We start from the raw sequence: 15,591 nt of genomic DNA, 5'->3' as shown, positions 1-15,591 counted from the left end.
GGCAGAGCTCCCAGGTATTGGAACAGGGAAGCCGGCTGCAGAGACAGACCCGAGGAGTGGGCTCTCAGCTCGGGGTGGCCATTGACCATGATCCGCGGCACAGTCGGGCCCCTGCTCCTCCAGCAGGGACCCAACAAGCGGCAGATCCGGGGAGACTCCCCTTCCTCCCCCGGGAGGAGCTGCGCGGGAGGGCACCGCAGGGATCTGCTGGGTTTGGAGACTCCACCCGGGGTCAGTGCCAGAGATAGAAACGCGCAGTCACAGGCCGGGTGAGCACGGAGTGCGGCTGGAGACCGGGGAGACGGGAGTGACTGACGGCTCTTCTCTGGGGGCTCACTGAGGAGCGGGGCCCCGAGTTCTCGGCTCCTCCGGGGCGGAGATTGGGAGGCCGCCATTTTCACTCTCCGCCTCCAAAGCTGTACGGAAAGCTCGCAGGGAACAAAAGCCCCGAGAGCAAAGCCGAGCAGATGACTTAGCCGGGAGGGGGCAAGGGCGGGGCACTTCCGCCTCCGGCAGAGACATTTGGAAACCACGGCAACAGGCCCCTCCCCAGAAGATCAGCGAGAACAGCCGGCCAAGACCAAGTTTACCGATCAATGAGAATGGCAGAACTCCAGCGCTAGGGGACTACTGCACATAGAATTCACGGCTTTTTTACCATGATTCTGTAGTCTTGCAAAGTTAATTTTTTTTAACTGTCTTTTTTTTGAATTTTTCTTTTTCCCTTTTTCAACTAACATCTTATCAATCTCTTTTTTAAAAAATATTTTTTATTTTTCATTTTTAGAGTCATATTCTATCCCTTCATAGTAGTTACCCTTATTTTTGGTATATATATAAGTTGTTCTCTCTTTAAAATTTTGAGATACAGTTTCTTCTAACAGATCAAAATGTACCCTAAATCTCTAGTGTATGGCTTTGTCTAGTCTCCTGCCTGATCACATTCTCTCCCCCCTCCTTTTTTTTTAAATCCTCTTCTTTCTTTTTTCAACCAACTTATCAATTCCTTTTATAAAATCTTTTATAATTTTCATCTTTACAGTCATATTCCATTCCTTCATCATATGAACCCTTATTTTTTTTTATTTTTTTTAAGATTTTATTTATCTGACAGAGAGAGACACAGCGTGAGAGCGAACACAAGCAGGGGGAGTGGGAGAGGGAGAAGCAGGCTTCCCCCCGAGCAGGGAGCCCGATGCGGGGCTCGATCCCAGGACCCCGGGATCATGACCTGAGCCGAAGGCAGACGCTTAACGACTGAGCCACCAGGTGCCCTTAACCCTTATTTTTTTACATATATAAGTTTTTCTTTCTTTAAAATTTTGGGAGGCATTTTCTTCTAACAGACCAAAATACATCCAAAATCTAGTGTGTGGCATTGATCTATGCACCAGCCTGATCATATTCTGCCATTTGCCAGGGATGTCCACTATCACCACTGCTATTCAACATAGTATTGGAAGTCCTAGCCACAGCAATCAGACAACAAAAAGAAATCAAAGGCATCCAAATCGGCAAAGAGGAAGTCAAACTCTCACTCTTTGCAGATGATATGATACGTTATGTGGAAAACCCAAAAGACTCCACCCCAAAACTGCTAGAACTCATACAGGAATTCAGTAAAGTGGCAGGATATAAAATCAATGCACAGAAGTCAGTGGCATTCCTATACACCAACAACAAGACAGAAGAAAGAGAAATTAAGGAGGCGATCCCATTTACAATTGCACCCAAAACCATAAGATACCTAGGAATAAATCTAACCAAAGAGGCAAAGAATCTGTACTCAGAAAACTATAAAATACTCATGAAAGAAATTGAGGAAGACACAAAGAATGGAAAAACATTCCATGCTTATGGATTGGAAGAACAAATATTGTGAAGATGTCAATGCTACCTAGAGCAATCTACACATTCAGTGCAATCCCCATCAAAATAGCATCCCCTTTTTTCAAAGAAATGGAACAAATAATCCTAAAATTTGTATGGAACCAGAAAAGACCCCAAATAGCCAGAGGAATGTTGAAAAAGAAAAGCAAAGCTGGTGGCATCACAATTCCAGACTTCCAGCTCTATTAAAAAGCTGTCATTATCAAGACAGTATGGTACTGGCACAAAAACAGTCACATAGATCAATGGAACAGAATAGAGAGCCCAGAAATGGACTCTCAACTCTATGGTCAACTCATCTTTGACAAAGCAGGAAAGAATGTCCAATGGAAAAAAGACAGTCTCTTCAACAAATGGTGTTGGGAAAATTGGACAGCCACATGCAGAAGAATGAAACTGGACCATTTCCTTACACCACACACAAAAATAGACTCAAAATTGTTGAAAGACCTCAATGTGAGACAGGAGTCCATCAAAATCCTAAAGGAGAACACAGGCAGCAACCTCTTTGACCTCAGCCACAGCAACTTCCTAGAAACATCACCAAAGGCAAGGGAAGCAAGGGCAAAAATGAACTATTGGGACCTCATCAAGATAAAAAGCTTTTGCACCGCAAAAGAAACAGTCAACAAAACCAAAAGACAACCGACAGAATGGGAGAAGATATTTGCAAATGACATATCAGATAAAGGGCTAGTATCCAAAATCTATAAAGAACTTCTTAAACTCAACACCCAAAGAACAATGATCCAATCAAGAAATGGGCAGAAGACATGAACAGACATTTTTCCAAAGAAGACATCCAAATGGCCAACAGACACATGAAAAAGTGCTCAACATCTCTCGGCATCAGGGAAATCCAAATCAAAACCTCAATGAGATATCACCTCCCACCAGTCAGAATGGCTAAAATTAATTAAGTCAGGAAACGACAGATGTTGGGGAGGATGCGGAGAAAGGGGAACCCTCCTACTCTGTTGGTGGGAATGCAAGCTGGGGCAGCCACTCTGGAAAACAGTATGGAGGTTCTTCAAAAAGTTGAAAATAGAGCTACCATACGATCCAGCAATTGCACTACTGGGTATTTACCCCCAAAGATACAAATGTAGGGATCCAAAGGGGTGTGTGCACCCCGATATTTATAGCAGCAGTGTCCACAATAGCCAAACTGGAAAGAGCCAAGATGTCCATCGACAGATGAATGGATAAAGAAGATGTGGTATATAAATACAATGGAATATTATGCAGCCATCAAAAGGAATGAGATCTTGCCATTTGCAACGACGTGGATGGAACTGGAGAGTGTTATGCTGAGCGAAATAAGTCAATCAGAGAAAGACGTGTATCATATGACCTCACTGATATGAGGGATTCTTAATCTCAGGAAACAAACTGAGGGTTGCAGGAGTGGTGGGGGGTGGGAGGGATGGGGCGGCTGGGTAATAGACATTGGGGAGGGTATGTGCTATGGTGAGTGCTGTGAATTGTGCAAGAGTGTTGAATCACAGACCTGTACCTCTGAAACAAATAATACATTATATGTTAAAAAAAAGAAGAAGAAGAAGATAACAGGAGGGGAAGGATGAAGGGGGGTAAATCGGAGGGGGAGATGAACCATGAGAGACAATGGACTCTGAAAAATAAACTGAGGGTTCTGGGGGGGGGTGGGAGGATGGGTTAGCCTGGTGATGGGTATTAAAGAGGGCATGTTCTGCATGGAGCGCTGGGTGTTATATGCAAACAATGAATCATGGAACCCTACATCAAAAACTAATGATGTAATGTATGGTGATTAACCTAACATAATAATAATAATAATAATAAAAAAGACTCTGGGAATTTGTAAAAAGTGCCTGGAATCAAAGGCATGTTATTCCTCTACATCCACTGTCTCAACCTTCTTTTGTCTTCCTTTGTGATTATCATGGGCAAGAAGTGGAATGTGGAGAAGAAAAAAAAACAATGACATTACCAGCAGGAGAGGGGTTCACTTCTTGGTCAATCTGCTGCTCACATACAATTGCTTCTCTGAGTTTTCATTGTTACCATCTTTTAATTCTCATCCCCATCATCTGAGAACTTCCTGTATACTTCCCTTAAGTTATTGTGTATTGGGCACTAACTCAATGTTTTATCTCCTTTTACTCACTGCAATGGTTTTGTCCCTGTGGATGACAACCACCACTTAAGTAAGCACTCAACTTTCTTTTTCTTTTTTTCCAAGATTTTATTTATTTATTTGACAGAGAGAGAGAGAGAGTACAAGCAGGGGGAGCTGGCAGAGGGAGAGTGAGAAGCAGGCTTCCACTGAGCAAGAAGCCCAGTGTGGTGCTCGATCCCAGGACCCTGGGATCATGACCTGAGGTGAGGCAGACACTTAACCGACTGAGCCACCCAGGAGCCCCAGCACTCAACTTTCACCTCCACTCTTGGATTCTGTCATTCCTGATAGGTGAGCAAAAAAGCCTACATTAAGAAAAAAGAAAGATCTCAAACAACCCAACTTTACACCTCAAGGAACTAGGAAGAGAAGAAAAAACTGAGCTCCCAGTTAGCATAAGGAAGGAAATAGTAAAAATCAGAGCAGAAATAAATGAAATAAATACCAGAAAGACATTAGAAAAGATCAACAATACTAAGAGTTATTTTTTTTTAAAGATAAACAAAATTGATAAAACTTTAGCTAGACTAACCATGAAAAAAGAGAGAGAAGGGACACAAAATCAGAAATAAAAGACATTACAACTTGTACCACAGAAATACAAAGGATCATGAGAGACCACTATCAAAAACTACATATCAATGAATTGGATAAAGAAAAAGAAATGGATCAATTTCTAGAAGCATACAAACTACCAAGATTGAATCATGAAGAAATGGAAAACATGAACAAATCATTAACAAACAAGGAGATGGAATCAGCAACCAAAAATCTCCCCCAAAAGAAAAGCCCAGGGCCAGATGATTTCCCTGGTGAATTCCACCAAATACTGAAAGAAGAATAATACTACTCTCAAAGTCTTCCAAAAATTGAAGAGGTAGGAACACTTCCACACTCATTTTATGAGACTAGCATCACTCTCATACCAAAACCAGATAAGAATACTACAAGAAAAGAAAATTACAGACCAATATCTGATGAACACAGATGCAAAAATCCTCAATTAAATTATAGCAAATTGAATTTAACAATAAAATGATCATACACCATGACCAAATGGGATTTATCTCTGGGAGTGCAAAGATGGTTCAACAGAAATCAATAAATGCAATACAACACATCGATAGAATGAAGTGTAAAACCCATATGATTATTCCAATAGAGGCAGAAAAAGCATTTGACAGGACTCAACATAATTTCACAATAAAAACTCAACAAATTAGGTGTGAATGGAAAGTACCTCAACATAATGAAGACCATACATGACAAGCCCACAGCTAACATCACACTCGATCATGAAAAGCTAAAAGCTTTTCTTCTAAGATCAGGAACAAGACAAGGATGCCCACTCGCCCACTTCTATTCAACATAGTTTTGCAAGTCTGAGCCAGAGGCAAGAAAAAGAAAACAAAAGGCATCCAAGTCAGGAAGAAGTGAAATTTTCTCTGTTTGCAGATGACATGATATCACAAATAGAAAACTCTAAAGACTCCACCAAAAATAATGTTAGAACAAATTCACTTAAGGCACAGAATATAAGATACACAAAAATCAGTTGTGTTTCCATACATTAACAATGAAATATCTGGGAAAGGAATAAACAATATAATTGCATCAGAAAGAATAAAATATGTGGGTATAAATTTCATCAAGGTGGTGAAAAATCTGTATGCTGAAAACTATATGACATTGATAAAAAAAAATTGAAGACACAAATATATGTAAAGATTCCATGCTCTTGGATTGGAATACTCAAGATTGTTAAAATATCCAAACTACCCAAAGCAATCTATGGATTCAGTGCAATCCCTATCACAATTCCAGTGGCATTTTTCACAGAAATAGAAATAATAATCCTAAAATTTGTATAAAACGACAGAACACCCTGAATAGCTAACACAATCTTGAGAAAGAACAACAAAGTTGGAGGCATCATACTTCTCAATTTCAAGCTATATTATAAAACAGTATGGTACTGGTGTAAAAATAGACACAGACCAATCAATGGAACAGAATCAAGAGCCCAGAAATAAACCCATGCATATATGGTCAATTAATAATTGAAAATGGAGTCAAGAACATACAATGGGGAAAGGATAATCTCTTCAATAAATGTTGGGAAAATTGGATACCCACATGCAAAGGAATGAAATCGGACTCTTACCTTACACCATATGCAAAAATTAACTCCAAAGGGATCAAAGACTTAAATGTATTGCCTGAAGCTGTAAAGCTCTGAGAGGAAAACATATGGGAAAGTCTCCTTAACATTAATCTTGGCAATGATTTTGGGGGTATAGCCCCAAAAGCTCAGGCAACAAAGCAAAAACAAAAATATGGGACTATATTAAACTAAAAGAGTTCTGCGTAGCCAAGGAAACAATCAACAAAACGAAAAGGCAACCTACAGAGTGGATGAAAGTATTTGAAGATCATAGATGTGATAAGGATTAACATCCAAAATATATAAAGGACTCCTACAACTCATAATGAAAAAAACAAAAACAAAACAACAAACAGCAACAACATAAAACTGAACCAAAAACCCCATTAAAATGGGCAAAGGCCCTAAGTAGACGTTTTTCCAAAGAAGATGTACAAATGGCCAAAAGATATGTGAAAAGATGCTCAACATCACTAATTACTGGGGAAATGCTAACAAAACCACGATCTGTATCACACCTGTTAAGATGACTATTATCAAAAAGACAAAAGACAACACTAGAGGATGTGGAGGAAAGAGAACCCTGGTGCACTGTTGGTGGTAATGAAAGTTGGTACAACCAGTATGGAAAACGGTATGGAGGCTCCTCAAAGAATTAAAAATAGAACTACTTTATGATCTAGCAACCCCACTTCTGGGTATACATCCAAAGGAAATGAAATCAGTATCTTGAAGATTTATCTGCACCCCCATGTTCATTGCAGCATTATTCACAATTGCCAAGATATGGAAACAATCTAAGTGCCCATCAATTGATGAATGAAGAAAATGTGGTTTATATACAATGGATTATTATTCAGCCATTAAAAAGGAGGAAGTCCTGCCATTTACAACACTATGGATGAACCAGATGCAGAAAGGTGAATACTGTATGATCTCACGGATCTGTGGAATCTAAAGTGTTGAACTCATAAAACCAGAGAGTAGAATAGGGGTTGCCTGGGATTGGGGTTAGGGCAAATGGGGAGATTTTGGTCAAAGGGTACAAACTTTCAGTCATAAGATGAATAAGTTCTGGGGAATCTAATGCACAGCATGGTGACTGTAGTCTATCACATAGATCCTTTCTCCTTCATTTTACAAAGGAGAAAAAATGAGGTTTACATAGGTTAACTAAATTAGCCAAAGCGGTGACAGAAACCAGCAGTTGGAGTCAAGTCTCATTCTTAGCCCTATACACCAAGCCATGCAGCTGAACTGATAATGAACTTTATTGAAAAGGAACACTTGGGGGGGGGGGGTCAAAGCATTTCTTTTTTAAATTTCTTTTTTTTTTCTAAGCATTTCTTAATCTTAGCTGTCTCCTCTTCACGACTACAGCTTTCTTGTGGTTTTTTTGTTTGTTTGTTTTGTCTTTAAATCTTATCAGCTAATGGCTACCATAGACCTCGGAGGCTCTGCAGACCCTCTGATATTTCTTTCAGGACTCAGAACTGTGTTAGCTCTGACAGTCTCTTGGCCCTCAGCTACTGAGAGCAGGAAAAATAAGATTGAGAATATAGGACTTCACTTCAGGGACAGGAAGACTGGATTTCAGAGATTGGTAAGGATTTCATCAATGAAATAGAGCTGGTTGTTTTCAAAGGTGAATCTCTAGCTTTGCTTTGCATTTTTGATATGGGGCAACTGGACTTGGTGAACTTGAATGTCTGTCATTGTAACTCTAAGAAACTGAGATGATGCAGATGATAGGGATAGGAGAGAAAAAATACAACACTCACCCCAAAGGGAATTAGGCTCCCTGGCTCCTTCTTGTCAAGTGCATCTCCCAAAGTAGAAAGAAAAGCACTTGGTCTGCCCTGCCCCCAGCCCTAATAGGCTCTGGTGATCCAGGCAGTTAACATCATCCCTCCCATTGGCTAATCATCCTATCATCCTCCTGCACTGCACCGCTTTGAAAGCATTTAGCATCCCAGGTCCCAGGTAATGGGCTACAAGGCTTGTTCCGCACAGGTGCTTTCAATCTGAGAAGGACATGCTCCCATACCCCTTAGATTCAGAACCAGCCACTTCAGAAAATTATGGTTTTGGAGAGCTTCCCAAACTCACAAAGGCTGACACTGGAGATAGTCCCAGTGTATTGCTTCCCATCTGAAAACATCTAGAGCAATTTATTGGATGATCTTGTGCACCTGTCCATCTCCCCTACCTGGGGTGTAATTTTACGGAGCAAAAGGAGGGTCTCAGTTTCGCCAGGACCCAGTCTGGGTCCAAAAGCAACAGGCCCTGTCAAAGAGAGAGCCAGAGACAGAGCATGTAGGAAAATGACATAAATATACATGTTGGAAGTAGTTTTTCCATTGAGTCTTTCAGGTGTTCTGATATGTAATCAAGTCATTTGCACATACGGTTTTATCTGTTTCCAATTCTTACACCTTTCTCTAAGTGCTTCCAAATTTCCAGTTTAAAATTGCTAATTTAGGGGCGCCTGGGTGGCTCAGTCGTTAATCGTCTGCCTTCGGCTCAGGTCATGATCCCAGGGTCCTGGGATCGAGCCCCGCATCGGGCTCCCTGCTCCGCGGGAAGCCTGCTTCTCCCTCTCCCACTCCCCCTGCTTGTGTTCCCTCTCTCACTGTATCTCTCTCTGTCAAATAAATAAAATCTTTTAAAAAAATTGCTAATTTAAATTTAAAATGGTTAAAATCTTGAATTCAATCTGCTAATACCTCCAAGATGATGTTAAGTAGCCGTGGCATTAAAACAGTCTCATTGTGTTCCTGACTTCAGTGGAAAAGCCTTCACGTTATGATGGAATGCTGTCACAGGTGGTTTTCCTGGCCTTGGGAGACGAAATGGTCACTAAATGTGGTTGCCTCTGTGGTTTTATTTTAAGACCTCATGGGGGCTCTTTCTTCCTCTTATATTTCACTGTTCTTCATGACCTCTCAGATGGTAGGAGAGGTCCATCAATGGTCTTTGGCTGGAGTGGAAGACTCCATTCACATCAGGATAGCACGGGTTTTCATTAGAAACCCACCTGTGCCTCCCCTTGCCCAGCTAGTGATGATTTGCACCTGGAGAAGGCGTCAGAGATTATGTGTGGCAGCTGGGTCCTGGGTGGCTTCTCGACCTAGCTAGAGGGAGTCAGAAGGGAGCCATAAACTAGGAGGTTGGAGAGAGACCTGATAGGCTGAGGAGGGGCCTGAGGGCCAATCACAGGCTGGGGAGGGGGTGAGGCTGGCTACTTCTTGGAGGTTCCCTGAATCGGCGCATCTGGGAAGTTGCATGAGGTTAGAGAAGTCTGATCGGTAAGTGACGTCTCCTCTCTTTGTTGCTCCAGAACTCCTTTTCTAGTGTTCCTCCCGCTGTGGGATCCTGCTGTTGTTTTCTAAAGATCTGCTTTATTGAGGTGTGATCGATAAATTAAAAAAACCTTGCACATACTTAAGTATAACTTTATGAGTTTGGATAAAGGCATACACTCTTAAAACAATCACCACAATCAAGGTAGTAGATGTATCCACGTCCAAGTGTTTGTGTCCTTTGGTTTGTGTGCCCACGAGGTGAGAACACTTAACATAAGATGTACCCTCTTAGCAAATTCTAGGTGCACAATGCACTGCTGTTGACTGTGTGTACTTTGCAGACTACAGCAGACCGCTAGAACTAAGTCTTGCATAACTGATGCTTGGCTGTGGGATATATGCCCAACAGAATTTTACTCAGCTTTAAAAAACAAATAAGGAAATCCTGCCATTTGTGACAACATGGATGAGCCTGGAGGACGTTATGCTAAGTGAAGGTAGCCAGCCCCAGAGGGACAAACACTGCATGATTACATGTCTAAGAAGTATCTAAAAGAGTTAAACTTATAGAGGCAGAGACTAGAATGGTGGTTTACCGGGAGCTGGGCAGAGTTTGCTGCCGGCAACTTTCTGAATCAGCAGTAGGAGTCTGCTGCACCTCTGTCCTCTGACTTGAAGCTTCTCGCTTTCTAGACCCAGGAGAGTCCATAGTTCTTGGAGAACTTACCACTGGGCTCCTCCATTCTTGTATCTTCTCCCTCCGGGGCTTTTGCCCCTTGCCATTTTCACTGACCACTGCCCCATATCTTCTTCCACCCTCCTTGATTCAATCTGATGTATTTTTCAAACCTCCTCCAATTCCCTTTCCACTCTCGCTTGCTTGTTCTATTGGCTGTGTGATCTTGTGGCACCTTGTAGGATCCTGTCTCAGACTCCGCACACTGTAATAACTAATTAGAGTCATTCCCCATGATTCACAGATTCTGTATTTGTGAATTCACCTACTCGCTAAAGTATATTTCTAATCCTCCTGCCACCAAATCAATACCTGTTGCACTTTCTCCTGGTCCTTCTTGGACATGCACAGAACATGAAAGATTTGAGAAATGCTTCCAGCTGGGCTTGGACAAGCCAATGCTCTGCCTTCTTGTTTTAGCTCTTATCCTCTATACAGATGTCCTTCTATCTGGTCCATTTGGTGCCATTTCTTTTGCATTTGTGTGCTTTTTCTTTTGTGATAACAGGACTGCTTAATATGCCCTGTGTGTACTGCTGAAGTGCTGTTTGGTGTTCTTCAGCTCAAGAAGGCTGGTGCTATGCGCTACAGAGAAACACCTGCGTTAGGTGTTTTTCCTTCAGGCATGAGTAATAGTACTGTGGGCCGTGAGGTCAGTATAAATGAATCCACGGTAGGTGCTGAATAAGATTTCCTAAACAGAGACACACCTAAACAAGGTTATGTATTGATGGGTTGACAAAAATGCTGTGATCAGAAGCTTACAGGATGCTGACCCTGTATTTGCTGTAGGCACAATGGTTTACTATTTGCTAATTCAGTGTTCCTGGTGACTTTAGAGAACGTAATGACTGCAAATGAGAACTGACTGTACCTACAACAGCAGATGGTATGCATTTAATAGAGTTGGTAGAGAAGCGGACAAGACACACAAAGACTTTGCAACCATGTGTTTTCATGGCTGGTTGGTGAGCTCGCGCAATCTGCTTGGTCAGGGCTGTGTCGCCAGTTCTAGTGCAGTGAGTCACTTGGCTCTTGGCAGTTGTTTGATGATAGTTCGATGCTATTTCAAGCTCAGACTTCCAGCTGATCTTTCTCCTCCCTATTAATACCTCCTAGGGCTTTCCGCCCGGAGCTCCCAACCACTTTCAGTGCTAGTCCTGTGATTTTGGGCTGCTGGGATGTTTTTTAATTTAAATTCAATTAGCCAACGTATAGCACATCATTAGTTTCAGATGTAGTGTTCAATTCATCAGTTGCATATAACACCCAGTGTTCATCCCATCACATGCCCTCCTTAATGTCGACCACCCAATTATCCCATCCCCCACCCACCTCCCCTCCAGCAACCCTCAGTTTGTTTCCCAGAGTTGAGAGTCTCTCACTGTTTTTCTCTTACTTCCCATTCAGTTTTCCTTCCCTTCCCCTATTATCCTCTGTGCTGTTCCTTATATTCCACATATGAGTGAAACCATATGATAATTGACTTTCTCTGCTCTACTTATTTCACTTAGTATAATACCCTCCAGTCCCATCCATGTCAAATGGTGGGTGTTCATCCTTTCTGTTGCCTGGGTAATGTTCCATTGTATATATGGACCACATCTTTATCCATTCATCTGTTGAAGGGCATCTTGGCTACTTTCACAGTTTGGCTATTGTGGACGTTGCTGCCAAGAACATTGGGGTGCATGTGCCCCTTCATTTAACTACATCATCTTTGGGGTAAATACTCAGTAGTGCAGTTGCTGAGTCATAGGGTAGCTCTATTTTTAACATTTTGAGGAACCTCCACACTGTTTTCAGAGTGGCTGTACCAGCTTGCATTCCCACCAACAGTGTAAGAGGATTCCCCTTTCTCCACGTCCTTGCCAACATTTGTTGTTTCCTGACTTGTTAATTTTAGCCATTCTGACTGGTGTGAGGTGGTATCTCCTTGTGGTTTTGATTTGGATTTCCTTGATGCCAAGTGATGTGGAGCATTTTTTCATGTGTTGGCCGTTTGTAGGTCTTCCTTGGAGAAATGTCTGTTCATGTCTTCTGCCCATTTTTTGGCTGGATTATTTGGTTTTTTTGGGGTGTCAAGTTTGATAAGATCTTTATAGATCTTGAATATCAGTCTTTTATCTGTTATGTCATTTGCAAATATCTTCTCCCATTCCACAGGTTGCCTTTTAGTTTTGTAGACGGTTCCTTTGCTGTGCAAAAGGTTTTTATCTTGATGAAGTCCCAGTAGTTCATTTTTGCTTTTGTTTTGGGTGGGTTTAAATAGCTATTTGTTCTGAAGGATGTCCTTGTCAGAGAGGTGAGTCTGCAGACCAGTAGCTCAAAGCCTCTTCTCTATTGCCTTCAGTGCTTCCTGGGACTTGAGATGACTGGTGTCTTGGCTGGACCAAGCTCTGAGGGGAATAGCAGTAGATCTTTGTTTGTCATAAATCTTGTGTATAAACTTCGAGATATTTTGGTGTTTATTTGTAAGATTGACAAAACTGAATTAGAGATATTTTAAGTAGATAATCCCTTTACTATTACTCAGCCATCAGAAAGGATGAATACCCAACTTTTGTATCAACATGGAACTGGAGGAGATTATGCTAAGTGAAATAAGTCAGGCAGGAAAGTCAATTATCATATGGTTTCACTTATTTGTGAAACATAAGGAATAGCATGGAGGACATTAGGAGAAGGAAGGGAAAAATGAAGGGGGGCGGAATCATGAGAGACTATGGACTCCGAGAAACAAACTGAGGGTTTTGGAGGGGAGGTGGGTGGGGGAATGGGGAGGTGGGTGGGGGAATGGTGATGGGTATTAAGGAGGGCACGTATTGCATGGAGCACTGTGTGTTTTACACAATGAATCATGGAACACTACAACAAAAACTAATAAGTACTGTATGGTGACTAACATAACATTTAAAAATCCTCTTATTTTCTTTGATAACTTATTTTTCATTGCTTGGATTTGTGACCACTCTTGTATATTGGCATTTTTTGACATGTAAATGATACAAGTTTGATGTGTACAATTCAGTGCATTTGGGGATAGGTAGAAACCTGTGAAATGATCACGACTGTCAAGGCCATAAACCTATCCATCACTGCTCAAAGCTTCCTCCCACCCTCTTTCTTACTATTTTCATGATAAGAACACTCAAGATCTACTCTCGTAGCATACTGTAAGCACAAAATACAGCATTGTTAGCCATAGGTCCTATGGTGTACATTAGCTCTCCAGAAGTTCATCTAGTGTGACTGCAACTTTGTATCCTTCAACCATCACCCCTCTTTCCCTGTCCCCCAGCCCCTGGAAATTGCCATTCTACTCTCTGCTGCTGTGAGGTCCACGGTTTCAGATTCCACCTATAAGTGAGGTTACGTGGTATTTTTCTTTCTGTGTCTGGATGATTTCACTTACTCTAAGGTTCACAAATGGAAGGATTTCCTTTTTTTTTTTTTTAAGCCTGGGTAATATTGCAGTTGTGTGTGTGTGTGTGTGTGTATTCACACTTTCTTCATTCACTGCTGTTTCAGTTCCAACATATTGGCTGTTGTGATTAATGCAGCAGATCTTAATTACTCTGATTGTTCAGTGGCCCTGATGGATGTAACTGAGCACTGATTTTTTTTTTCTCTTTCCTGTTTATTCTCCCTCCTATCCCCCACCATCTCTCAAATGTCTTTGATGTGACATTCACTTCAATATTCTTTTTTAGTCACATTTAGGGGGAGCCTCCTGAATTTAAGTCCAGTCTTGAATCTGTAACTTTTCTAGGACAAGAGTCACTATTTTTAGTAAGGGGACAAATCAGATGTTGACTACCTCCTTATTTCTGGGAAGGGATGGGAGCAATGATCTTGAGTCTAGATAGGGTTGTCAGATAAAAAAACACAAGATGTCCAGTTAAATGACAGTTTCAGCTACACAATAAAATTTTTTGGTCTGTTCCAGAAGGCATTTGTTCTAAAATTTAATTGGAGGAGTGCCTGGGTGGCTCAGTCGTTAAGCGTCTGCCTTCGGCTCAGGTCATGATCCCAGGGTCCTGGGATGGATCCCCACATCGGGCTCCCTGCTTGGCGGGAAGCCTGCTTCTCCCTCTCCCACTGTCCCTGCTTGTGTTCCCTCTCTGGCTGTGTCTCTCTCTGTCAAATAAATAAATAAAATCTTTAAAAAATAAAAATAAAAAAATAAAACTGGGAATTGGCACTATCTGGGATTTCAAATAAACAAAAAAATTTTTTTTTACTGTATGTCCCAAATATTGCATATCTGAAAATCAAATTCAACTGGAATTGGCATCATCTGGAGTTACACTGGAGATAAACAACACATAGCTTTTTTCTGTTTAAGTGTGTCCCAAGTGTCCTTCCTCATTTACCTGAAATTCAGACTGACTTGAATTCAAATACATGTCCTGTATTTTTATTTACTGCATCTGGCAATGCTAGTCTAGGATCTGCTGCTACTACCTTCTGTCTTGATTCTTGCCTGAAATTCTATCCAGGTTATAAGCAGGAAGTTGAAAGCTATTGGTCCTTGGATTATCAGGAACATGGGTTACCTACTATCATCCACATTTTACTGGATTTTCTTGTAGAAATAGGTGCCTGATTCTTAAATGACAAGATGTATATGTATATAGATCTCCTTCCTGTCCCCTCCCCTTCCTCCTGATCACTGATCTTAGGGACACTGCACATCCCAGGGGTTGCCCTCTGGTTGAGGGGACGAAGGCAAACTTTGAGCAGAGCCAAAGGTCCTTGAGGTTTGCTGCTCATGGTGTTCCAAGGGCCTCTCACAGGGTAGAGACAGACTCAGAAATTCTTAATGGGTTTCTTTTTTGCATCTAGGGAATGAACCACTGAGGACGGAGGTTTTGGGTAGATCAAGTGGCTTCTCTGTTTCTGATGTTCTATTTGCTTCCAGCTCATTTGTGTTCAGGGAGCAGCTATTTGAGCAACAAAGAGCCCTTCACTTAGACCTGACAGCACCTTCAGTTTATGCGGGGAACATCTGAAAATATTGTTAGTGAGGCCCCACCTCGGACCCATTATATCCACATTCCTGAGGAGGTGGGGGCAGAGCAGACCTAAATCTCGTCTTTTTAAAGCTGCTCACGTGATTCTAATGTGCATCAAGGCTGTTTAGAAAGGCATAGTCTTTCAATTAAATTCATGTGTGACTTGCATGCCCTTTTGTTGGCATGTTCTTATTCTGGGGACATTTCTTCATCTTGAGACAAAACCTCCTCCTTACTCCACACACTCCACTTTTCCACTAATGCATCTTAAATGTCTTACCTGAAATGCTTTTTTCTTCATCAAACTTGTTTCATAG

This window comes from Mirounga angustirostris, unplaced genomic scaffold (assembly GCF_029215605.1).
Source record: "Mirounga angustirostris isolate CCGP_5_RB_7025 unplaced genomic scaffold, mMirAng1.0.hap1 SCAF_16, whole genome shotgun sequence".
Classification (NCBI taxonomy): Eukaryota; Metazoa; Chordata; class Mammalia; order Carnivora; family Phocidae; genus Mirounga; species Mirounga angustirostris.
Note: the sequence above shows the minus strand (reverse complement) of the source record.